Source organism: Pan troglodytes, chromosome 3 (genome assembly GCF_028858775.2).
Source record: "Pan troglodytes isolate AG18354 chromosome 3, NHGRI_mPanTro3-v2.0_pri, whole genome shotgun sequence".
NCBI classification, from domain to species: domain Eukaryota; kingdom Metazoa; phylum Chordata; class Mammalia; order Primates; family Hominidae; genus Pan; species Pan troglodytes.
The window spans coordinates 96,309,715-96,334,947 of NC_072401.2; the positions used below are offsets into that span (position 1 = coordinate 96,309,715).

A 25,233-nucleotide genomic window follows, 5' to 3' on the forward strand; every position below is an offset into this window, starting at 1 on the left:
GTGTGCAATTTCCCTCTGCCTCCCTTTCATGAGGACACGTGGTGGCATTTAGGGCCTGTGTGGATAATCCAGGATAGTCTTCCCACCACAAAATCCTTAATCTAATCACATCTCCACAAACTCTTTTTTAAAATAACATAACACTTACAGGTACCAGCCATTAGGACCTGACTTTTCAGGCCACTACAACTTTTACAAAGATGAGTAAGATAGTTTGACTAATGCTTTGGATTTTCTTTAAATCATATATGTATATATATACACACACACATACACACACACACACATATATTTAAATCATATATATTATATATAAATCATATATATATGATTTATATGACACTTCTGGGAAATTATATGGTTGAATATGAAGTGCAAATATGAATATAAAGATGTGAAGGTTTCCGATAGTATTATCTCTTCCTAGTATTATATGACCTCCTGTTAAATGTGGTATATTTCTATTTTTTGAGATGCAGCAAAAGAAGCGTTGATGTTTTATAACTGGTGTTTAAGAAAGTTTTCATTAGAAACGTGAAATTTCCTAATTCAAATTCATGAAAATTTGAGAAAATTTATTATAGCCACTGTCAAAGTTAAGGAGGAAATTAAAACTTTTCCTTTTGAAATGGGAATGTCTGTACTGGAATTAAACTGAGCATGTTTTCTCCCTATAAATACTGTTGATGTCAACTAAGTTTCCCTGTTCGCCCACACATGGTACAATTATAGTTTCAGGTATATATTTCTGACAATCTATACCAGGCACAGAGCTTGCTATTCGAATTACCACCGTACAGTTCTAGAAAATAGCAGGTTGTCACTTCTAGATTTGCAGCAAGAGAGAGGAACTTAAAGAAGGTGGGAGAAAAGGCAAGGGTTAGAAATAACCTGCCAGTTCTAATCTTCAGAACCTTTGCATAAACAAGATTGGAATGAAAACAGGGTTTTTTTTTTTTTAATTTGGAAACCTGTAACTTATCCAGTCATAACATTCCATGCTGAGTGCATGCACATTTTAGAAAGACACCACAGTGTAATACGCTAGGTTCCCAAATCTGCTTCAGTGCTGGCTTTGTGTATAATTTGAACCTAAGACGTCAATTAGCTGGATGGTGTATTTTTACATAGCATCCGGTAACATGGAAATAGAGGATAAAGTGGCCAGCAAAAAAAAAAAAAAAAAAAAATAGCCTAACAGAAATAAGTTTTAAGAACATTTTACATGTTAATCAGAGTGTTAAGTTCTGTATTTGTAAATGCAAAATTGTAAAGGCACAATTTAAGTTTTAATTTGTACATACAAATATGATGATGACTTCAGAAATTTTCAATGCCTAGTCTCAGCTAAATACAATGCAAGTGTATTAAAAACAAGGGCAGAGTTTCAGAATAAGGAAAGTTAACAAAAGCAATTTAAAACAAGTCCTAAACCTGATTATTTTGTTCAAGAGTACAGATATATATGTTATTTGAGGCAGAAGTTGGGACAGCATAGAAGCTGTCTGTATTATTTGAATAGTCAGAATATCAAGTAGTAAGCTATTTGATTACTTTTTAGGGGTGTGGAAACAATTTTGTTAATTTTGTTATGGCAAATCTTGGGAACCCAAATAACTTACCAAAAAAGGGTATACTTCTAGATGTTTTCAAAATACATAGTCCTCACCCATATCTCTGGAATCTTTGAGACAGTTTACCAAACAGTAAAGCAAAAACCAACCTAAAAACAAAAAGCACCAAATAAAGTTGCCCAAAAAATATGCCCCAAGAGTGTCAGACCTCCCGTGATGCTACGCTTTGCACATCCATTTGAAAAGTAGACTAAGGTCTTGTAACACTGATGGTTCCAACCCTGGAACCCCTTGGGCAGAGGGCCAGTTAGGTATCCTTTTCTGTTAATACTTTGTGCAGGGTTGGTAGGGGCCCTCAGCTCATAGGTTGAAACTCTACAAGTATTCTCTGCTTCCTGGGTACGTTGGTCATTGAAGAGATTTAATGTTTCCAAATTGAGTGTTGTGACCTATTAATGGGGTCATGACATCAATTTAGTGGGTTTCAACTAGCAAATACATAGATTAAAATACAGTAAAAATCGAAAATATCAGAATGCCTCACCTGTAAGGATAAGCATTGTTTTGTGAAAATTTTGTTTAAATGGTGCAACATGATGTAAAATCTTCTAATAGGCTATTCTTAGATCTCAGTCAGCATAGGACTCCTTTCTTGTGGAGAAGGAGTGCCTAAAATATTGTTAGATCTTTGTTTTCAGATCTTGAGAGGGCCCGAGGGACCGGATGGCAGTTTATTACTGCTGGCAGTTGAGTGTGGTGAGAACATACAGAGAACGACCTTGAAGATTTAGACTATATTTAACATGACTGAGAGATTGAGAAATTTTTCCCTATATTCTTGACCATGTATTCACTTCCCTGAAATTGACTTAATCAGTTCAAAAGCTTGTCTATAACCTAGGAAATACAAATTAAAACAACAATGAAATATCCTTTTAAACCCGTCAAATTGGCAAAAAATAGTTGATATCTGATATCTCCAAAGTTGGCCTGAATATGGCAGAAGAGGAATTCTTTTCTTTCTCTTGGGAAAGCAATTCGACAGTTCCCTGTAAAGCAGAAAATGTGTGTATCCTCTGACCCAACACTTCCATAGCTACGCATCTGCCCTGGAGGGACTCTTCTCCTGAACATGGGCAAGAACACTTGCACCAGAGTGTTCACTGTACTACTTGTGTATGTGTGTGTACAAAATGGAGTATAGCAAAGATTAGACATATAGTCACATAGGTATATATTCATATGAAGATATATCTGATCTCTGCTATACATACTCTGGTTCATTTCAACAATAGACTGGTTAAGAGGGCTCTGCAGACTGCATGGTGTGTGTGTGTGTCTGTGTGTGTGTGTGTGTGTGTGTGTGTGTGTGTGTGTGGTGTATTTAAAGGAAACAACTTGACTATCCCTCTCTTGAGTAATTAATAACACACAAGTTTATGCTGCGAATATAGCAGTTGAAGTGAATGAATTATATTTCTACCTGTATCAATGGAAATTCAATACACACACACACACACACACACACACACAGAGAGAGAGAGAGAGAGAGAGAGAGAGAGAGAGAGAGAAGATGGGGAAAAAAACAAACTGGAAATAATTCATGTAATATAATGCCATTTATGTAAAAGTTTGGCCCACAGAACACAATTGTGTCTGTTATATCTAGGCATTCACACATATTAAAACAAAAAACCTGAATGAAATTATATTCTGAAAATTATTTATCTCTAGAGAGGAAGAGAGTGAGAAGGATGATGGCAGCACTTAGTGGTAGTGTTTTAGCTATTATCTAGAACATTTTCTTTCTGACAAAAGTAAACATTCTGAAGCCTAAATAGCAAAATGTTAATATTTAGTAAATATTTCTGAATTTTTCTGTTTTTTTCTGAAGTATTAAACAGCTTAAGATATAGTCTGTTCTATACAAAGTAGAATCATTTAGTCTTTGAGTTATTGCTTAATACATATGTTGGGAATTTCATATCTCTTTGAATATATTAAATTTAAAATTAACTTACTATTTTGAAGAAAGGACAAACTTTAAACCCTTGCAGTCTCCTTTGCTAATCTCTGATGTACTCATCTTCACTTTAATGATGGAATGGTTGAGAGTGTAACTGGAAATGCTTTCTTTGTTTTGCTTATTCTCAATTCAGTCTCTGCAGACTACTGAATTCAATCTTGATGTTCTCCAAGTATGCTCTGTTCACTAGAAAAGAAGCTCTGTGAGGGCTAGGTTTTGATCTCTGCTTCACCAGTGTGTAATGCTTGGCACATAGCAGGGTGCAGTAATATTTGTTGAATGAAGAAATAAATGGATAAAGAATGAGTGCTTTTTCATAGCCTGTTAGTTTATGTATGTAGCATGACTAAGTGCATATTATATGCAAAATAAAGTTATTGCATAGAAATTAATTAGATGCTTCTATATTAATCTGTTCCTTACTTGCCTTCTAGAACTTAGGGCAAAGTGTATTTTTCTGAACAAATTTGTCAGCTACGTTTGTTTGAAAAGTAAGAATTCAATTTAACCCCTTACCCCCTTTTTTATCCCCGAGTCCCAGTTAGTTTAGTTAAGTTTAGTATTCGATCAGACAGAAAAGAATGAACTTATTATACTCCTATCTCTATAGTGTCTATAGTTTCTGATTTCTGTGTTTGCTTTTGTTCTTGTTGCTGCTCTATTTAATTCTTAATCATGTAAATTGCCTCAAAAGTCTTTTTGAAAAAATAAGGACAAATTACTTCCATAAAAATTTATATTCTTGTAAAGTTGTGTATTACTTACTTTTTTTTTTTTTAAAAAGACAATCTTTTAAGATGTTTCTGTGGTCCAGTATTTTTAAAAGAATTCGGTTATGAATTTTATACAGCAGATGCTTAGTGTTATGGGCTGAATTATATCCCTCATAATTTATACGTTGAAATTAAAATGTGATTGTATTTGGACATAGTGTCTTTAAGGAGGTGATTGGGTTTAAATGAAGTCATTGGGGGTAGGCCTTAATCCGGTATGACTGGTGTCCTTATAAGAAGAAGGTGTTAGGACACAGTAGAGAGGAAGGGCCAGGTGAAAACACACAGAAAGGACAGCCACCTGCAATGCAAGGAGGGAGGCCTCAGAGGAAAGCAGCCCTGTGGACACCTTGATCCCAGACTTCCAGCCTCCAGAATAGTGAGCAAATAAATTGCTGTTCTTTAAGCCATCCAATGTGTGGTATTTGTCACAGCAGCCCTAGCAAACTAATACACTTAGTGAAGTGAATAAATATGTACACATCCCTCTTTTATTTTATAAACCTACATTTTAATAGACAGTAACATCTCCTTTATATCTTATGATGATATGGAATTCTTATTTTCAGGAAGTTAAAAAATTTCAAATGTGTATTCCATACAATAATACTTCATGTTTGTGTCATTCTTTATATTTTAAACAATTGGTACACATCATATCGTTAGATAGCAATCTGACATCAATGATTTGCTGTAGAAATGCGTTCCGTTGCATAAGAACATTTCAATGTCTGTGTAGTCATATGACTTACAGATGCACTATAGTAATAATAATTAATGCCTATAATAGTGACTTTGAAGTACTAATACCATTCAGGCACTTTGCCCTTTCAGCTAGATTTAATGTTAATGTTAGTCTGTTATTCTAAGAAGTGGTAAATAGTATATATTAATGTGATAGCAGATAGGGATTCAGAATATTAAATTTGCTGAAATTACTTATCCCTTACTTAAGTTATTGGTGAATATTATTTGTGGCATTGCTTTTGCAGTAATGAGCTGTGTTAGTTTTAATTCAGCCACCTCAGGTGATTTGTGAATTACCTGTAAGAGAAATCAAAGACTGTAAACCTTTGTTCAGTTGTGAAACATTCTTTTGCTTATTCTAAAATGAAAGATGTGCTAATCAATGATGAGCAACATAATTTTCTGTGGTAGCAATTGTGGAGATAAGTTCTCTGAGGTTTTAAAATATATTACATTGTAAAAAACTTATATATGAAAAAGATTGGTTTTGAACCTACTCACTTTTTAGCATTGGCTTGCTTTATTCCACAACATAGTAAATGTCGAGAAAAACGAACTTGGAATGTTGCACTCCTATCATTTGTTTTTCTTCATCATCCCTCAGCATTCTATGTGTATACTTTAAATGCCAAAAGAAAATAAAAGCAGTATTTTATGAAATGGTCTGCCCTAAATTTTAAGGATTCTCTTTTCAATAACTCTGAGCTTTAAAAGTCTTGGAAGCTTTAAATAATTTCTATTTTTGGCAAACACCATGAGAATTGTTTTGGATAAATTATTTGAAAATAGATGTCTTCATTTAAGTCATATTCTGTTTGTGAATTCCTTTACAGATATTGTCCAAAGATGGGGAAAATTTTCTTTTAGTTTAAGATGATCAAGATGGTTAGAAAGGCATGATGAATTTCTTACCTGGCCTAATAGCATGAGTTAATTTAAATGAATTTTCTTGCTTTTATTCAAAAAATAGCAAATTATGTTTTATTTTTCACTGGACTGCTTTAGACAGGCATAACAAATATCCCAATTTAAATTTTATCTAGAACATGTAGACCTTATTGCCATTTGGTATTGCTTCTGTAGTGAAGACAACTGATTACTAATGCAAACAGTAATGGCTAACAATTTGAAAACTATAGTTTTTATAATTAGCTTATAGTTTAAAAACAGCTCTTAATAACTGAATATTTTTTACAGCTTAATCAGTGAAAAATAATCCATATTTTCTGTCAAGTTGAGTTTTATGAAAATAAGGCTTTTTAAGGCTTTTTTTGACTACTCAGATCTTACATTTACATAGTGTTCTTTAAACATTTACATAATGTTCTTTAAACATTTTCCCTTTTAATAAATTTCATTATGTACTGTACCCCAAAGACACCGGCTGTCATTGGGATTTTGTTGCACGTTCTGCATTCCTTTGCATAGCCTGGCAGCTGTGATACTCAGGACATCTCACACAGGATGCCTGCCTACCTCTGGCTTCTATGGCTTAACTAGAGGCTAACTTTATCACTGCTGGGCTTGTGGTGGGCAGGACAGTATCCCTGTCTCTCTGATTTTCTTTGCATTTACTTCTTTATCTTGATGGAAAATTTGGAACTTTTACTAAGAGAACAGTGATGTATTTTAACATTTAAATAGTGGAATTCTTCTTTTGTTTATTCTGTTTTTTTTTTGTCACGAATAGATATTTATTTTCCTTTAGGAAAATATCAAGCTACAAAGAAGTAATTAATGGATAATAAGATGAACAAAGTAATGATGATTTTAAAGAAGTATTTCTAAGGTTTGTTCTGTTTTTGTCAAGGAGACTCCTAGTTCCTGCTCAGCCAAGATTTTTCTTCTGTGAATAGTGTTTGGATATAATTCACATTATCTCCAATGACTCTACTTTTTCCTGGCTGCTAAAGATAAATAGCTCCTTAGATTGATATTTTCTTTCTGTTGATATATTGGGTAAGTCAGCCAGTTTAGAGTTAAGTCTAGTTGATTTGAAAATCTGTATGGGTACATGCCTTGAAAATGCCCTTGGAGACCAAATTAAAATTAAAACCATTTTTTTGTTTTGCATGGTACTTATTACTTTTGTTATGTCAAAAGCGCCGTCTGAATACTGATGCATTTCAGACCACAGATTTATTCGTGTCTTATATGGGGAAAAAACAAACACATAAAGTATTCACTCTTAAGGGGCAACAGCCCTAAAGTAAAAACATTTTATGACTGGCCAGTAGTCTTCCTGACTGTTCATTTATGAAAGATGCATCCTTTCCAAATACCTAATGCATGTGGGGCTTAAAACCTAGATGATGGGTTGATGGGTGCAGCAAACCACCATGGCACATATATACCTATGTAACAAACCAGCACGTTCTGCACATGTATCCCAGACCTTAAAGTATAATAATAATAGAAAAAGAAAGATGCATCCTTTCATTTTGTATCTCCTTGGCCTGATAGATTGTTGAAATAAACACTTGAAGACAATCATATATTTAGGGTAGTGAAGACTACTGATTACTAATGCAAAGAGTAATTAGCTAACAGTTTGAAAACTATAGTTTTTATAATTAGCTTATAGTTTAAAAACAGTTCCTAATGACTATGAATAACTCATAATTTTGGCTCCTTAACACAAACAAGATCATTTATATTATACCTATTATAATTGAGTTAATTTATGGGTTTTGTAGAGCAACTCTTGGATTATCTCTCTGTAGGGATTATTCTTCCTGTCTCCATATAGATATCTCAGAATGTTTCATTGCTATCACTTTTGAGTACTTCTCAGCATAAATGTGTACATCACAGTTCTCAGCTTCAGATCAGTAACTGTGGGATGTGCAATAGAACAATCAGAATGCACATGCCTATGCTTTATCCTAGATGTGTTACTTTAGAATTTTGGAGGTGGTAGCTGGATAAGTGCATCGTGGAAAAGCTTCTCAGTGTATTCTGACACACTCCTTTCATGAAGAGGCATTGACTATACCATAAACCCTAGAAATACGTCATTGGCAATGCTACTGTTTTAAAGGAGAGAAAGGCATCTTTTTGTTTTTGACCCAGAATGGCATTGCCTATAACAGGTGAAAGGGAATCATGCTATGTTAACAGGAATCAACATTATCCATTTTTGAAGAGTTCATTAAACAGGCAATATTTATTTGGTTGTCTGTTCTATGTTAGGAGCTTTCAGTTCAGCACTCAGGCAGCAAATAAGGTAATGCCTGTGCATATGCTCGGTCCTTTCTGTCTGTCCAAAGCTCCTCTCTTCTCCATTCCCCTTTTGCCTCAGTAACTCGTCTATTAAGATGTAAATCAAGAAATGCCTTCTGTCTCAGGGAAGCCCTTACCAGAACCTCTAGGTAGAGTTAGAGGCTAACTCCACGGCACCCTAGAGTCCATAGCATGTTGTTATCATGTGTGTATCGTTGCATGTAAAAATATTCCTATTTGTTACGGTTTGCTTGTATGTGTTTGTCATTAATCTATTAATTCATTCAGTGAAGAGATGCCGACTTGTATACTAGCCTGGGAAACCTCTGTATCCTCAGTGCCTAATTTAATACTCCTTTTTCTATCTAGTAGTAAAATGAATATGAATGTACATGTCTGAGGTCTCTATAAATTAAAAGGTAAAAAGTCTTAAGCCAGGTGTGGTGGCATGCACCTGTATTCGCAGATATTTGGGAGGTTGAGGTGGGAGCATTGCTTGAGGCCGGAAGTTTGAGGCTGTAGTGTGCAATGCTCTTACCTGTGAATAGCCATGGCCCTCCAACATGGGCAATGCAGTGAGACCCTGTCTTTAAAAAAAAAAAAAAAAAAAGAAAAGAAAAGAAAGAAAAAGAAAACACAAAAAAAGTAAAGGTCTTGGGGAAGGGTCCACAGCAAATAAGTAGAGGAAATTTGAGCTGTTGCCCTGTAACAGGAGACAAGAAGATATTTTTCATAAGAATTGCACTTTCTACACTGAATTAGAAGGTTCGATAGTATGTCAGAATTATGGAATTTTGTAAGGGTAAATTTAACATATTAGTTAGTGTGTATGTGTCTGATATTTTATACATCACATTTGAAATTGTTTTTTTTTTTTGGTTCCTATTAATTCATTCAGTAAGCATTGTTTAAACCTGTCCTTCTTAAACTTTATTTTTGCATGATCTCTGTGATGCTCTTCTCTCCTGGTTATCTTTCTTCTCTCAGCGGCCCGGTCTCTTGTGCTTGCTTTTCATCCTAAACTTCTAAGCAGTAGAGCTTCTTAAGGTTTTATTCCTATCAACATCTCTTCTTTTTCTACATCAATGATCTGTAATATCACCCTTTTTTAAGGGTCTCTGTACCGTCTTTATATTAATGATTCCCCAGTTTTTAATCAGCTTCAATCCTTTTATTATAGAGAGTAATTAATTTCAAATACTCGGTCATGAAGAAAGGGTAGACTGATAGGTATCTGCAGCTGAAGACAGGACTTTTCATCAAATCCAATGGTGGCTCATTAAAGCATTCACTGAAGTCAGATATCTTCTCTTTAAAAACATTATAAAAACCCCTATCTTTTGCTTTAATAATGTCTCCGTGTTCATAGTTCTTATCGACTCTTCATGACCTTACTCTGTGTCACTGTCCTAGGACTGCCGTAAGAAATTACTACAAACTTGGTGTCTTAAAACAGCAGAAAATAATTTTCCTCACCATTCTGAAGACCAGAAGTCTGAAATGAAGGTGTTGGCAGGGCCATACTCCCTCTAAAAGTGCTAGGAAAGAATCCTTTCTTGCCTTTTCCCAGCTTCTGGTAGCTCCTGGTGATCACTGGTGGTGTTTGGTTTGTGGCTGCATCACTCCAGTCTCTGCTTTCACATGCCTTTCTTTATGTATATTTCTGTGTGTCCTCTCCTCTTAAGGACAGCAGTCATTGAATGTAGGGCCCATTCTAATCCAGTATGACCTCATCTTAATGAATTAAGTCTGGGAATATAATTATGTCTGGGAATATAATAGAGAAGACTCTATTTCCTGTGTTCTGGGTGAGTATGAACTTTTGGGGGATACTAACTTACTATATACTCACTAGGTTAATCTATGCTAAATACCCAACAGGAGAGGCAGCTGTAGGGAAAAGCAAGAGTATGAAACCTGGAAAAACAATTGCCAGACTCTGCTGCTTGTGGGTATGTGGCCGTGGGTAAGGTAGTTGCTCTGTGCTTTCAGCTTCCTCATGTACAAAATTGAGATAATAATGATGCCAACTTTGTGGAAATCTTGTAAAGATGAAAAGATTCCAAATATGTAAAGTGCATAGAACAATCCCCAGCAAAAAGTGGAACATGTTAGTGATAATTGCTGTCATAGTCGGTCTTCTTGCTTAGTAAGCCTGAGATAAAACTTTCTCCTATTTCATCCCTCCTCCTCCCTCTTCCTGATTTTACATGTTATTTAGTTGTTTCTCCTTCTCACTATAATTATTTGTGAGAAGTTACAAGAGTTCTACTATGGTAGAGCAGACAGGCTTTGCACACCTTCAGGGTCAGTTCTGGACCAAACCACTCAGAAACCACTGCACGGATGAATGGCTGGAGATTGTGGGGCCTATTGTGTCTCCAGGTGGCTGTGGTTACATGGGATCCCTGGAATGTTAATTAATTTTCATATTTCCCTTTAAGGTACTTCTGTGGCTCAAACAATGAATTTCTGAGTTAGGTCCCAAAGTGGCATTTTTGTTTGCCAACACCCTCATAGGAAACTGTATTAGAAGCTTTCTTGTAATATTTAAGAGCCTTTAAAAGAGCGAGACTCCGTCTCCAAAAAAAAACAAAAAAAGAGCCTTTAAAAGACATTCTAGATACGTAAAGTTAGTTTAAAATCTGTTCTGAAGGCTAGCACTGGAGCCTTTGCTGACATCTTCACACTAAAGATTCTGAGATTACTTTTAGGTTGTGTGCCTTGCAACACTAAGGTAGATTTATTGCAACTAAGGGGCCCTGAGGTAAGCCAACATATTCTCATCTTTCTTCTGAGAACCTTTCAGCCTCATTAGAAGTATTTGGCTTTAAAGTTTGCCTCATTTTATATTATCCCCTGCAATATTTTTTCCTCTCAGAATTAGAGAAAAAAATACACCAGTGTCTCAGGTGATAGTAGTGCTTGGCACTTACCTAGGGACTCCAGATGTATTCATTGAAGTAGATTGAAGTCTTTTGAATTCTTTCCTGCTATTAGAGAGCAATGGCAGAAAGCAAGATTCAATCTAGCTAAGTAATTTATAAGATAAGCTAAGTAACATAAGTTTGGATGTTCAGTATAATTTGTCAATGTGTGCTTTTTAGGCATAGTTGCTTATTTCTATTATACCGTGAAATTAAACTACAATATTGAAAATTTCAGGCCAGGTATGGTGGCTTATGCCTGTAATCCCAGTACTTTGAGAGGCCCAGGCAGGAGAATCACTTGAGGCCAGAAGTTTGAGACCAGCCTAGGCAACATAGCGAGACCCCCATCTCTAAAAAAATAAAAATAAAATAATTAGCCAGGCATAGTGGCACACCTGTAGTCTCAGCTGCTCAGGAGGCGGAGGCAGGAGGATTGCTTGAGCCCAGGAGTTTGAGGTTATAGAGAGCTGTGATGGTGCCACTGAACTCTAGTCTGGGCAACAGAAAGAGACCCTGTCTTTTCCCACTCCCCGCAAAATTGAGACAATTCAGTTTAAAAATCCGTATGAATAAAAAAGGACTTATTAAATTGACTCACCCAGTACTTACGTGAACCACATATACTGTACTATGCTTTCACTTCTTTGACCCATTTTTTTGGATATTTGATACATACTAATGTATTCATAAAAACTATTCTAGTTTCTTCTCTTTGTACAGTGGGATGAGCTGAGGAAAACTACTCATTCATTCATTGATTCACAAAAGTTTAAAGTGTAAATATTACTGGCTTTGTGCCAGACTGAGGATACAGAGATGAGTGAAACTCAATCTTAGTGAATCTGGAAGAGGGAATTGATGTATAAACCATTAAATTAAAACATAGTGTGAAAAGGGCAAGACATAGCAATTATTAACTTTATCTAGAAGTGAATGTGGGGAGAAGTGTGCTGCCAGGTGGTAATGCCTGAGCTGTGTTTTAAAACATAGAAGAAGCTTGTTGGCTGATAGGAACAGAGGGGAAGAAAGCCAGCGAGATCTTCTCAGGTACCATGGCTTCACAAGATACAGTGTATTTAAGAACTACAAGCAACTTGATTTTCCCAGAGTTTGCAGTACATGGGTTTTATGTTTCCGGGAGTCCTCTAGTAGCTGTGGTCTTCAGTGTGGTTTCTGGAAATTCAGAAAATTTTACTGACCTCATGATATGTTCCAAATCATTTGAAGAGATAATATAATATACTATGAAGTTAATGAACATTTGCACAAGTGAATGTAAATTAAGCCCTGATAACTGATATCTCAAAATTGGAGATATTACAATCAGTATTTTCAATCTTCTTTCTGCTTCAGTACATCTAAGGTATATAAAGCACTCTTGTTAGTAATGGTGGCTCCCCATGGCAATAACTCTTGATCATGGGCAGTGGTATAGGAGTAGGCCCAATTCGTGTATTTGCTAAGGTCAATCTAGTTTCTATAGCAGATATATCTCCACATATAAGTGGATTAACACACTGTATTAGCCCTTTTTCATGCTGCTAATAAAGATATACCCGAGACTGGGCAATTTACAAAAGAAAGAGGTTTAATTGGACTTACAGTTCCATGTGGCTAGGGGAGCCTCACAATCATGGCGGAAGGCAAGGAAGAGCACATCCTGTCTTACATGGATGGCAGCAGATAAAGAGGGAATGAGGAAGGTACAAAAGTGGAAACTGTTAGATCTCGTGAGACTTATTCACTATCATGAGAACAGTATGGGGGAAAGCACCCCCATGATTGAATTATCTCCCACCGGGTCCCTCCCACTACATATGGGAATTATGGGAGTACAATTCAAGATGAGATTTGGGTGGGGACACAGAGCCAAACCATATCACACAATAAATATCTGTTTTCTCATTTAAGTAAAGTACAAAGTGGAAGCTTTTACTGATAAGAGGGTATGAGGTGGGTGGAGGTTAGATTGGAGGGGAGTGGGCCTGGCTCCATGTTTTGCTCAGAGATTCAAGCTGATAGACACTCTACTTTCTTCATCAAGTAGCTTTAAAAGTTGCCTTGGGTGTTCCCAGCAAAGTGGGATATGGGGAAAGAGAGAATGGAGAAGGTCCATCTGCTTTTTACCTAAGTTTAGAAGTGACATACATAACCTTTGCTCATGTCTCCTTGGTGAGAATCAGCCAGGAGGTCCCACCTAAATGCAAAGGAAGATGGGAAATGTGGTCTTTCCGAACAACAGTTCAGCTCTATAGAAGGTGACCACAACACAGCCAGCTGCCTCTGTAGCCAAGGCTTTTTAGACTCTCCAGAGGGAGTGAGGGGTATGGGAATAATAGGTAGCTGAGAAAGCCTCACAGGTGATTCTGGTATGTGCTCTTAGGGAGGGCACTTTTCTCTCTTCAGCTGATTTGAGTGTTATTACAACTAGCCGTATCTCTTCCTGTGTAGATACAGATCAGAAAATTTAGGGAGGGTAAGTTGGAGGCAGAATTAAATGTAAAACTTGGATTCATTCTTTCATGTACACCATTCTGATTTTCCTTCATTTCTAGCTGTCATGGTGTGCTGCTTTTTTTTTTCCAGCCAATTTTCAATGTCAGTTTTTGTTAAAATTGTTTAAAATTCTTAAAACTCCCAGGAAATTGTAACTTTTAAATACATTTTAAGCTTTATATTGCTTTTGGAAGAGGTGACACAATCCTCAGATTGATGAATATTTGATGTAATTTTTTATTTGAGTAAAATTTTAGTGAAGAGTCTATTATGAAATAATTTTCAAGTGGGCAACATATATGTATAGTGTAGCTCATAGGTGGAGATTAAGCATATTTTCTGCTTTTTATCTCTCTTTCAACAACAAATGCTGTGAGGTTTACATTATTAGCTTATAACCGTATGTAAGTGGTGTTAACGAGACTTAAGATTAACAGCAACAACAGCAAAAACTCTTGGAAAGATATTAAGAATTTCTGCCACCGCTGATAGTTTTTTGATTTTGAAAAAGTCACTTCCTTTTGTTAATCATTGTAAAGATTGAAACTATTGCGGTAAACAGGATGCTTAGTGTGACAGTTTGAACCACAAATTTTCAGTCCTCTTCGTCATTTGATTTAAATATCTAAACTTTGCTTTGCTTTCTCCAGAGGCTCTGTTAAAGAATGGCAAGTGATATACCAAGCACTGTGTGGAGTCTCAGAAGTTGATTTCTGGTCATTGTTCCATTGTATTTATGCTTATTCTTACTAATTAATTATCTCTGTGTGTGTGTGTAGCCTACAATGTTTCAGGCTCTGTGATAAGCCAGGTGGTGGATGAGGGGTACAAAAGGACATAATCCCTATTCTCACAAAGTTTATGTTTCAGTGAAGCATCATTCAATTGAACTTTTGTGATGATGGAAATGTGTGTCTATCTGTACTGTTCATCATCATAGCCACTAGCCATGTGTGGCTATTGAGCTTTTGAAATCTAGCTAATGCTGCTAAGGAACTGAATTCTTATTTAATTTGAATTCATTTAAATGTAAATAGCTACACTTGGCTGGTGGCTATCTTATTGGATAGGGTAGGTCCCATGGAAATACAGACATTATTCAAATAATCATGGTAAAAATGTAAAATTTCAAGTCTAACAAGTGATAGGAAGGAGGTAGATAAAATGCTTTGAGCACCTATAGAGGTTTATTTCACTAATACAGGCAGGTCATTAAAAGCTTAAGTTTGAGTGGTAGAGATGGGGAGAAGTGGACAAATTTGAAGGATAGAGTAGAAAATGGACAGGATCTGGCAATTGTTTTGAAAAAATGTTGTGCAGCTAGGTGGTCTCAAAGATGCCTTCTAGATTTCTTGCTTGTAAAACTGAAGAGATGAGGCCTACCCACTAAGAGAGAGAACATTGATAAAGGACCAGATTTACAGGTGAAGCAAATGAGTTTGGTTTTGTAATATTGGGTTGGAATATATAGGCCTTGAAGAGAGATTTGGGTTGGACATAGACAGCTAGTAATTGAAGCTATAAACAAGGATGAAAGAGTATTAATTGAGTGATCAGAGTCACTCTGAAAGTGAGTCACTTAGAAAGAGTATTAATTGAGTGATCAGAGGGCCAGTAATAAGCTGAGGAACTGCAGTGCTTAATGGTGAGTATGCATGCAACGGAAGGATAAGAATTACGGATTCTGAGGGAGTTGAGGAATCACTGAACTTAAGGTTCTAATGAAGTCAAAGAATGGTTTTAGTGGATACAGTTGAATGAGGAGGCTGGGAAGAGAAAGGGTGGTGGTTTCTTTATGATAGTTGGATAAGTAAATTTTGAGATGAAATATTTGGCAGTGATCATAATATTCAGGAGTCAATTAGGGAAATGAGTGACCGACATAAAGGTGGTCACTGGAGATTAGGGGACTGTGAGACCATATAGATTAATAAAGTGAAAACATTTCATCTCATTTTGACTGAGTAGTCAAAAACTCTCTCTCCTGTTAGAATTGTAAGCTATTAATATGAATGCTATAATATGCATATATTTAAGTAGTAATACCTTATATGAAACTCACTTGTTATGGTGCATAATAAAGCTGATGATCATGCAATACCTCAGGAAAATTTTGATCATTCAGAATTTGCAGGTTTGCTATAGAAGATCATTTGAAAATGATTAAAGATGATTTATCCCATTATTTAAAAGATGTATATGACCTCCTCAACCTTGACAGGTACCAGTAATAAATGCCTTGAATTTTGCATGTGTGACATTAAAGGTATTATCACAGATTAAATCACCTTTCCATGCTTTGAAATCTTTAAAGCTGAATATTTGATCACTCATCTTTCATTACCATTGATTATTTCTAGCTGCCCTTACATTTTTTTCTTCTTTGTTTTTTATAATTAACTAAAACCACAACCTGGAAAGAACATGAGTTATTTGAATCTTGTTTTGAAAAAGCCATTGAAGTTTTAATACCTGCAGGGAAACAGATAGTTATCAAAACCATTTGGAATCACTCTCTCTGAACCAATTCTCACCCCTCCTCCCATGCTTACATAACAGCACACATAAATTGACTTTTCTAGTTTGGGCCAAGTTGTTAAATATAATTCTCAAATTATTTTAAACATAGTTTGAACAAAAGTGTTCAATTGGACAGATGTTTCATCTTTTCTGTAATACTTCCTCTTTAAAAATATTTTTGAAATCGACACATTTAATTAACATAATGAAGATATTACTATAAAGGAATGATATACATGAAAATACCAATTTTTAGGTATGATTTATTTGATTATTTCTAGCCCTTCATAGTTGCCACTTGTTTGTGTATGTGTACAATCACGTTTGGTCATCCTACCAATAATTCCACAAATAATCCCAAAAGCTTTAATATAGTTTGGATATTTGTTTCTGCCCAAATCTCATGTTGAATTGTAATCCCCAATGCTGGAGGCTGGGCCTAGTGGGAGGTGTTTCAGTCACGGGGTCAGATCCCTCATGGCTTGATGCCGTCTTCACAATAGTGAGTGCTCGGGAGATCTGGTCATTTAAAAGTGTGTGGCACCTCCTTTCTCAGCTTCTTCCTACTTTTGCCATGTGACATGCTTGCTCCCATTTTGCCTTTTGCCATCAGTAAAAGCTCCCTGAGGCCTCCCAAGAAGTCAAGCAAATACCAGACCCACACTTTCTGTATAGCCTGCAGGACCATGAGCTGGTTAAACCTCTTTTCTTTGTAAATTACCCAGTCTTAAGTATTTCTTTATTGCAATACAGGAACAACCCAATACAGAGAATTTGTATTGAGGAGTTAGGCATTACTAAAAGATAACTGAAAATGTGGAAGCAGCTTTGGAACTGGGTAAGGGGCAGAGGTTGGAAGAATTTGGAGGACTCAGAAGAAGATAGGAAAATGAAGGAAAATTTGGGATTTCTTAGAGATTAGTTAAATGATGGTGACCAAAATGCTGATAGTGATATGTACAGTGAAGGCCAGGCTGCCGAGGTCTCAAATGGAAATGAGGAACTTACTGGGAACTGGACCAAAGGTCATGTGTGTTATGCCTTAGCAAAGAACTTGGCTGCATTCTATTCATGCCCTAGGGAACTGTGGAAGTTTGAACTTAGGAGTGATGACCTAGGGTATCTGAAAGTAGAAATTTCTAAGAAGCAAAGTGTTCACCATGTGGCCTGGCTGCTTCTAACAACCTACACTCAGATGCAGGAGCAAAGAAATGACTTAAAATTGGAATTTATATTTCAACAGGAAGCAGAGCATAAAAGTTTGGAAAATTTGTAGCTTAGCCATGTAGCAGAGAAAGTAAAAGCTTATTTGGAAGAAGAATTCAAGCAGGCTGCATAGCAACCACTTGGGAGAGAAATTTGCATAACAAAAAAGCCAAGTGCCCATATCCAAGACAGTGGGGAAAAGGCCTCTAAGGCATTTCAGAGACCTTAAGCCCCAGCCCTGGCCATCACAGGCTCAGAGGCCTGGGAGGGAAGAATGGTTTCGTGGGACGGTCCCAGGGACCTGCTGCCCTGTGCAGCCTTGAGACATTGCTCCCTATATCCTGGCTGGTCTGGCAGCCATGTCTCAAAGGGGCCTAGGTACAGCTTGGGCTGCCACTTTGGAGAATGCAAGCCATAAGCCTTGGCTGCTTCCATGTGGTGTTAAGCCTGTAGGTGCCCAGAACAAAAGAGTGAAGAATGCTTGGCAGCCTCTGCCTGTATTTCAGAGGATATATGAGAAAGCCTGGATGTCCAGGCAGAGGCCTGCTACAGGGGTGGAACCCTTACAGAGAACCACTGTTAGGATGGTGCTGAGGGGAAATCTGAGGCTGGAGCCCCCACACAGCATTCCCAGTGGGGCACTGTCTAGTGAGACTGTAAGAAGGGGGCTGCTCTCCTCCAGACCACAGAATGGTAGATACACTGGCAGCTTGCACCCTGTGCCTGGAAAAGCCAGAGGCATTTAACTTCAACCTGTGAGAACAGCCATGGGGGCCGAACCCTGCAAAGCCACAGGGGTGGAGCTTCCCAAGGCCTTGAGAGCCCACCTCTTGGCAGCAGTGTGCCATGGATGTGAGAAATGGAGTCAAAGGAGATTATTTTGGAGCTTTAAGATTTAACGACTGCCCTGCTGGGTTTCTGACTTCAGTGGGGTCTGTAGCCTCTTTCTTTTGGCCAGTTTCTCCTCTTTAGAATGGTAGTGTTTACTCAATGCCTGTATCCCCATATTATCTTGGAAGTAAATAACTTGTTTTTGATTTTACAGGCTCGTAGGCAGAAGGGCTTTGCCTTATCTCAGATGAGACTTCAGACTGTGGATTTTTGAGTTAGTGCTGGAATGAGTTAAGACTGTTGGGAAGGCATGATTATATTTTGCAGTGTGAGGAGGACATGAAATTTGGGAAGGGCCAGGGTGGAATAATACAGTTTGGATATTTGTCCTCACCTGACTCTCATTAGTGCTGGAGGTGAGACCTGGTGGGAGGAGTTTGGATCATGGGGGCTGACCCCTCATGACTTGATGCTGTCTTCCTGATAGTGAGTTCTTGTGGGATCTGGTCATTTAAAAGTGTGTGGCACTTCCCTCCTCACTCTCTTTCTCCTGCTTGCACCATGTGACATGCCTGCTCCTGCTTCACCTTCTGCCATGAGTAAAAGTTCCCTGAGGCCTCCCTAGAAGCCTATCAGATGCCAGAGCATGGGTCTTGTACAGCTGGCAGAACTATGAGCCAGTTAAATCTCTTTTTTTAATATTATCTAGTCTCTAGTATTTCTTTATAGCAAGAAATACAAGTTTTTTTTCAATTAAATTATGATGGAATGAAGGTTTTTATTCTCTAATTTTTCTCAGACTTAAGTCTTGAGGCAGTTCTATTAAAATCACACAAGTATACATACATCACACTGCATTAATACATTTTCATTATTCTCATGTGTATCCTCATTTTAAATGGCAAATGTAGCAATAGAATTGTTTTATTCATTGTTACAAAGAAATGCAACTTCTGGATGGGTGCAGTGACTCATGCCTGTAGTCTCAGCACTTTTGGAGGCTGAAGTGTGAAGATCACTTGAGTCTAGGAGTTTGAGACCAGCCTGGACAACATAGAAAGGCCCTATCTCTGCAAAAATTAAAAAATTAGCCAGGCAGTGTGGCGCATGCCTGTAGTCCTAGCTACACAGGAGACTGAGGCAGGAGGATCCCTTGAGCCCAGGAGTTTGAGGCTGCAGTGAGCTGTGATTACATAACTGCACTCTAGTTTTCCAGCCTGGGCAACAGAGTAAGACACTGTTTAAAAAAAAAAAAAAAATGAAGCTTCTATCTTTAAACTTCCTTTCCTTTTGAACTCAATCTGCTGAGTAAGCTATTTTTGGTTAGTTAATTCTCTTTAGTGTAACTATTTCATCTTTATTTTTGATTAACCCTGCCTATATTACTCTTGTTATATGGCATTGGTACCTGTCACAGGGAACTTACTTCTCCTGTGTCAGTGGGACCATTCAGTGTTCTCTCCATTATTTTATTTATTTATTTATTTTTTGCTGTTGGGAACCTGGCTTTATACAAAGTTTAAACATGTGTCTGCTGAGGAGTGATGGGTTCTTCCTAGTCATTTGGGTCACATGTAGGTATTTATATTGAAGCCCACAATCCCAGCTGTTTGCCTTTAATGTTGAAGATCTTATAACGTGATGCATCATGTTATTTCTTCTTCCTGTTTCGAGGCCTCTGCTACCCCACCAACTCTTTCAACATGGCTGTACCTTTCAGTGTTATGTTCTGAATCTCTTGCAAGCCACACCCAAGTCATCCATACGCAGACGTGCACTGCCTTAAGTATATTTAACTGTCACCAGCCTTTTCCACGATGCATTATATTCCCTTGTCATATAGGATATGGATTTGAGCTGAGAGTTGGCCTTCTCTTAGAGCAATTGCTCTCAAACTTTTATGACTAGTAATTATGGTAAGAAGTACATTTAAAATTGTAATCCAGCATGGATGCTCTTGTATATACACCTAACAAACAAAGGCTTCACAAACCAATACTTATCCTTGCTACTTGGAATACAATGTGATATTTTCTACACTAGTAGTAAATTTTAAAAACTGGACGTTTTGACAGAGACACCTCATTACTACCCCCTTTATCCACCCCCTCAACCCACCCAAGAAATGGTTTAAGCCAGACTGTAGAGTTTGAGAAGTCACTAAAACTTGATCTCCTTGCTCTGCATCTGTCTTTTCTTCTCATACTCTCCCGTGGCCACAAGGAGCAGGCCTTCTTTCTTCCTGCATGCCAGGGCTTCCCTTTTCATCACAGGCTGAGCCTTTTCTATATTATGGGTAAACTCTATGATCCAGCTCTTGATATGGGAATGGGGAACTACCAAGAAAAATAAATTTTCTAAAAATGTTATACCCAAGATGATGATTTAAGTCATGTTTTTCTATTAGGAGATTCTCCTAAATCATTTTGTTTCTACTCTGGAAAATACTGATGAATAAAAGTGGGGACAGTGTCGTCATTTTTCTATCATATTCTTTATTCTGTTGTTTGAAAGTAATTGTCTTTCAATTGTTCGTGAATATTAATAATTCTCCTTTTTATTGGATTATGGTGCCTCTAGTGTTAAAAGTATTTTCTTGCAAGTTTTCATTGTCTGGGTTCATAATTTTGAGGAGATTCTTCAAACAGTGCTTTATATGATATTTAAAAATGGATATGGTAAGTATTGAATAAAAAAGAAAAGGGATGTTAATTGTACTTTTTATACTGGTTATGTGGCATTTTGACAAATTCTTTTAAATTAAAACTACAAACAAAATACTTTTCCCATATGCAAGGAAATCTCTCTTCATACAGAACAGTTATTTCAATTTCTTTTACAAAGAAAATATTGCCTAGAATTTTTATTTTTTTATTACTTTCTGATTCTTTTTATTGAAATGCTTATTGTCTCTTGTTAATTAATTATATTAATTATACTGCTAGTGCTCAGTTTCTCAACCTTTTCCAAAAGAAGTCCCCGGTTTCCATTAAAGAGTTTTATGGGGGCTCCCCACACATCAAATTTCACACAGCCGGCTACATTGGCTTTTTGCAAAGGTCTTTGAATGCAATGCCAAGGCCTCCCACTAATTGTTTTATGGGCTCAGTGTGGGATCTGCATCCCTGACTGGGGAAGCCCCATGTTAAAGGACTGTGGGAGTGAGGAGTTGTCAAACACATCAAGAGCGAGTACTAAAAAAAGTCCTGGTTAGCTGTAATGTTGCTGCCAAGGAGCATAAGCAGAACCACAAAACATGCCACATGCTGGCTGATTTTAAATAGTGACCCCTATTTCAGAGAATACTCACTTCATTACATTTTTGGGAGAAATTCAAATCACAAATAGCTCCATAATTAATTTGAGTGCTCACTTCAAGCTTTGGCATTGGTAAATTATTGTTTTCCAAGTGGCTAAAAAGATACAACTAACTAAATATTTTTATGTGTTCTTTCAAGGAGACCAAACTCATCCTGGTTATCTGTGAACATTTAGTCCTGGAATAATATGTTCAAAGTTGTATGCTTATCTTTTTTCTTCCAAGAAGATTAAGGAAGTATGTTTTTACCCATTTTAACCATTGAATTGCATGTACCCACACTAATAAAAGTAACTTTTTCTGAACTTTAACAAAGAGCTGCAGTGGTAGCATTAAGATTCCTACACCCTCACTAGGCCTTGACATTGATTTTTCTCAGCCTCACGGAATCTGCTTGGCGTTTTGAACCTGTCTTTCCTCCAGATATTGAAACAGGATATTTTTGAGGTACAATATGACCTCAGAGTGCACTGTTAGCTTGGCTAATATTGATACGTGAACAGAATTATTACAGCCACACTTCAAGAGGCCTAGAATAGTAATACTGTATTCTATAGGAAGACAAGTGCATTACTCAGTTCTTGCATTGCTAGAAAGAAATGCCTGAGACTGGGTAATTTATAAATAAGAGGTTTAATTGGCTCACAGTTGTGCAGGCTCTACAGGAAACGTGGCTCCAGCATCTGCTTGGCTTTTGGAGAGGCCTCAGGGAGCTTTTATCTGTGGTGGAAGGCAAAGTGGGAGAAGGCCAGTCACATGGTGAAAGCAGGACCAAGACAGAGGAATGGGGGGAGGTACTCCACACTTTTAAACAACCGCATCTCATGAGAACTCACCCACATTCGTGAGGACAGCATCAAGAAGATGGTGCTAAACCATTCAAGAAAAACCTGCCCCCTTGATCCACTCACCTCCCACCAGGCCCCATCTCCAATATTAGGCATTATAATTCAAAATGAGATTTGGTGGGGGCACAGATCCAATTATATCAATAAATACAACCTATTTCACTGCAGGATTGTAGCATTAAAATGAAATGACATATTGATATTTTTGTGAATTTTGAAGTATCTTTTTAGAAGTTGATGGAGAAAAAGAGAGTCCTTTTTTTGTAATCTAAATATGTTCATCTTTAAAAGAAGATCCTAATATTTTAGATAAATAATCTTGGATTAGCAATTTTTCTGAAAAAAAAATTCTCATTTTGTTAGCATGTTTTCTTTCCTTTTTTATTGGCTGGGGAGGGGCAGAGCCTTGCTCTGTCACCCAGGCTGGAGTGCAGCAACACAATTACTGCAGCCTCGACCTTCTGGGTTCAATCTATCCTTCCACCTCAGCCTCCCAAGTAGCTGGGATTACAGGCATGCAGCCCCATACCCTCTTAATTTCTTTTTTCTTATGTAGAGAAGGGAGTCTTCCAGTGTTGCCCCATCTGGTATTGAACTCCTGGGCTCAAGCAGTCCTCCTACCTTGGCCTCCCAAAATGCTGGGATTACAGGCATGAGTCATTGTGCCTGGCCTAGCACTTTTCTTATATGTGTGTGTAACATGTGGATACCTCTTGTGGGACGTGTGTGTGTGTGTGAGAGAGAGAGAGTGAGAGATGCCTATATGTCATTCTCATTCTATTGTGCTGTCAACACAATAGCAATGTTTAATGGATAAAGCAAACCACAAATAAAACATTATGTATATAAGGTGCAAAATTAGTTTCGTTTTGCAGACTACAGAAATTAATTTCAATAGTCTGTTGATAATGTTTTAGCACTATTATTTTTGTTCTTTCTAAGTTGGTTATAAGATTGCAAAATCTAAAGCATGCGGGAACCTTTGATGGTAATTTCTTCATCAGTGTGACCTCTAGAAACTTTATCTCAATTATGATATATATTACAATTATCTTATATAAAATAATATTAGTAAGCATGCACTGACTGTGTGGAAAATTACTCCTGAAAGCCAGATTTTATCTCTGGGTAACCACTTGCTGTGTCTTTATTCTGAATAAGAATCAACAGTATGATCCATAAAGCCAACCTAATACTCTTTATTTAGATAAATGTTAAAATATCTTTACACCCTCTATAAGGTTAAATTGATCATTTGCTATCCAGACCCCAAATTATGCAATCTTTTACCAATTGTCAACATTTCTTCTCTAGGTTGTACTAAAATTTTCTCTTTATTTTGAGTTCCAAAGAGCCAAATTGGATAGAGTGCTCACCATTGCTTCTATGCTGCCATTAGGTTAATATATCCCAAAGGAACTCACATCAAAAGTGCTATTTCATTGACCTATTTTCCACCATGGGTCTCTAAAATGCTGTAAACATGCAACATACAATTATGTATAATTAATTTATCTTATATACTTTGTTTATCTTTGTCAGACATTTTGCTTTGTAACTGTTCTATAGAATGTCCTTCTCTTCATTTTTTATGTACATGATGGTGAAGTTTTTAAAATGAAAACATTTTAACATGCTACCTCCTTTAGAGGTAGCATAATGTTATTCCTATTTGCTGATGAGAAAATAGTTTTACAGGAGTTTAGTACCTATCCCACAGTCACATACCACCTACAGTTGGGGTGTGAATGCAACAGGCTTATGTACTCTGAAATTTTGGATTTATGAAAGGAAATAAAGGAAATATTGAAATTGAAGGGAGTATTTAGATATTCTGATTTACTTGTTGGTGAGGTGTATCTGGTTTAGAGACTACTCAAGGTAATGACTAGCAGTAGATATGCCATTCTTACTGAATGAATTTGAGAGCCCTGGTTTAAGTTTTGGCACTTCCACTTGATAAATGAGTGAACCTTCTTGGACTTAAGTTTCTCAGATTGAATAATAATAAGTTTAGATTAGCTATTATTTTTAGCCCCAAAGCTTTTTATTCAAATGAATTTATTTCCAGAAGCTGTTTTTGTAGAATAGATAAAATCAGATGTGTTCTTGTTGGAGGTGAAATAGTAGGAAGAGAGGGGTGGTTATAAAACCTTCTCTGCCCTGTTTGCCCCTACCTCTAGGCACAGTTTGAGATGTTCTAGATTAGATGATCTTTCGGCTCAAAGATAATTTGGGTTCTAGATCTCTTTGACTGTGATTTCCGGAAAGGTCCTGCTCACACTTGGACTGGGTCTTAGGAAAATCTATACTGTGACACTAAATAACATGCATAAACCACTCTTGATGGGTTGCCTTTGACACTGGGTTGCTTCCAGTTATTATAGCATCCAACTTAAGGATGCTATGTCTTGACTAGCATATGCTGTTTGGGGGACTGTGATGTTCTCTTTCATTTTTGGAAGAAATCCTTGACCCTTCCGAGGAATATTTTTTCCCTGCTACTTGACACATCTGTATTACCCGTATATGGCAACTATAGTTAGTTTTCTTCACTTTTTCTGGGACAAGCAAGATCAAGTTGGAGCTTCAGAATTACTGAAACTATTCTATTGGCTGAATTATTTTATTGTTTATGTGATTTTCTTGTATAATTATTTCCTTGCCCTTACGTTTCTAAGCAAAACTTACTGTACTCTTAAGTTGGAGAAGATACTAACTTTTTTGCATTACATTTTGCT

General features: G+C 37.0%; 1 protein-coding gene across 5 annotated transcripts in view; it reads left to right on the forward strand.

Annotated features, from left to right (window-relative positions):
- Positions 1 to 25,233, forward strand: part of BMPR1B (bone morphogenetic protein receptor type 1B) — a 397,543-nt gene that overhangs the window by 138,946 nt on the left and 233,364 nt on the right. The window lies entirely within an intron of this gene.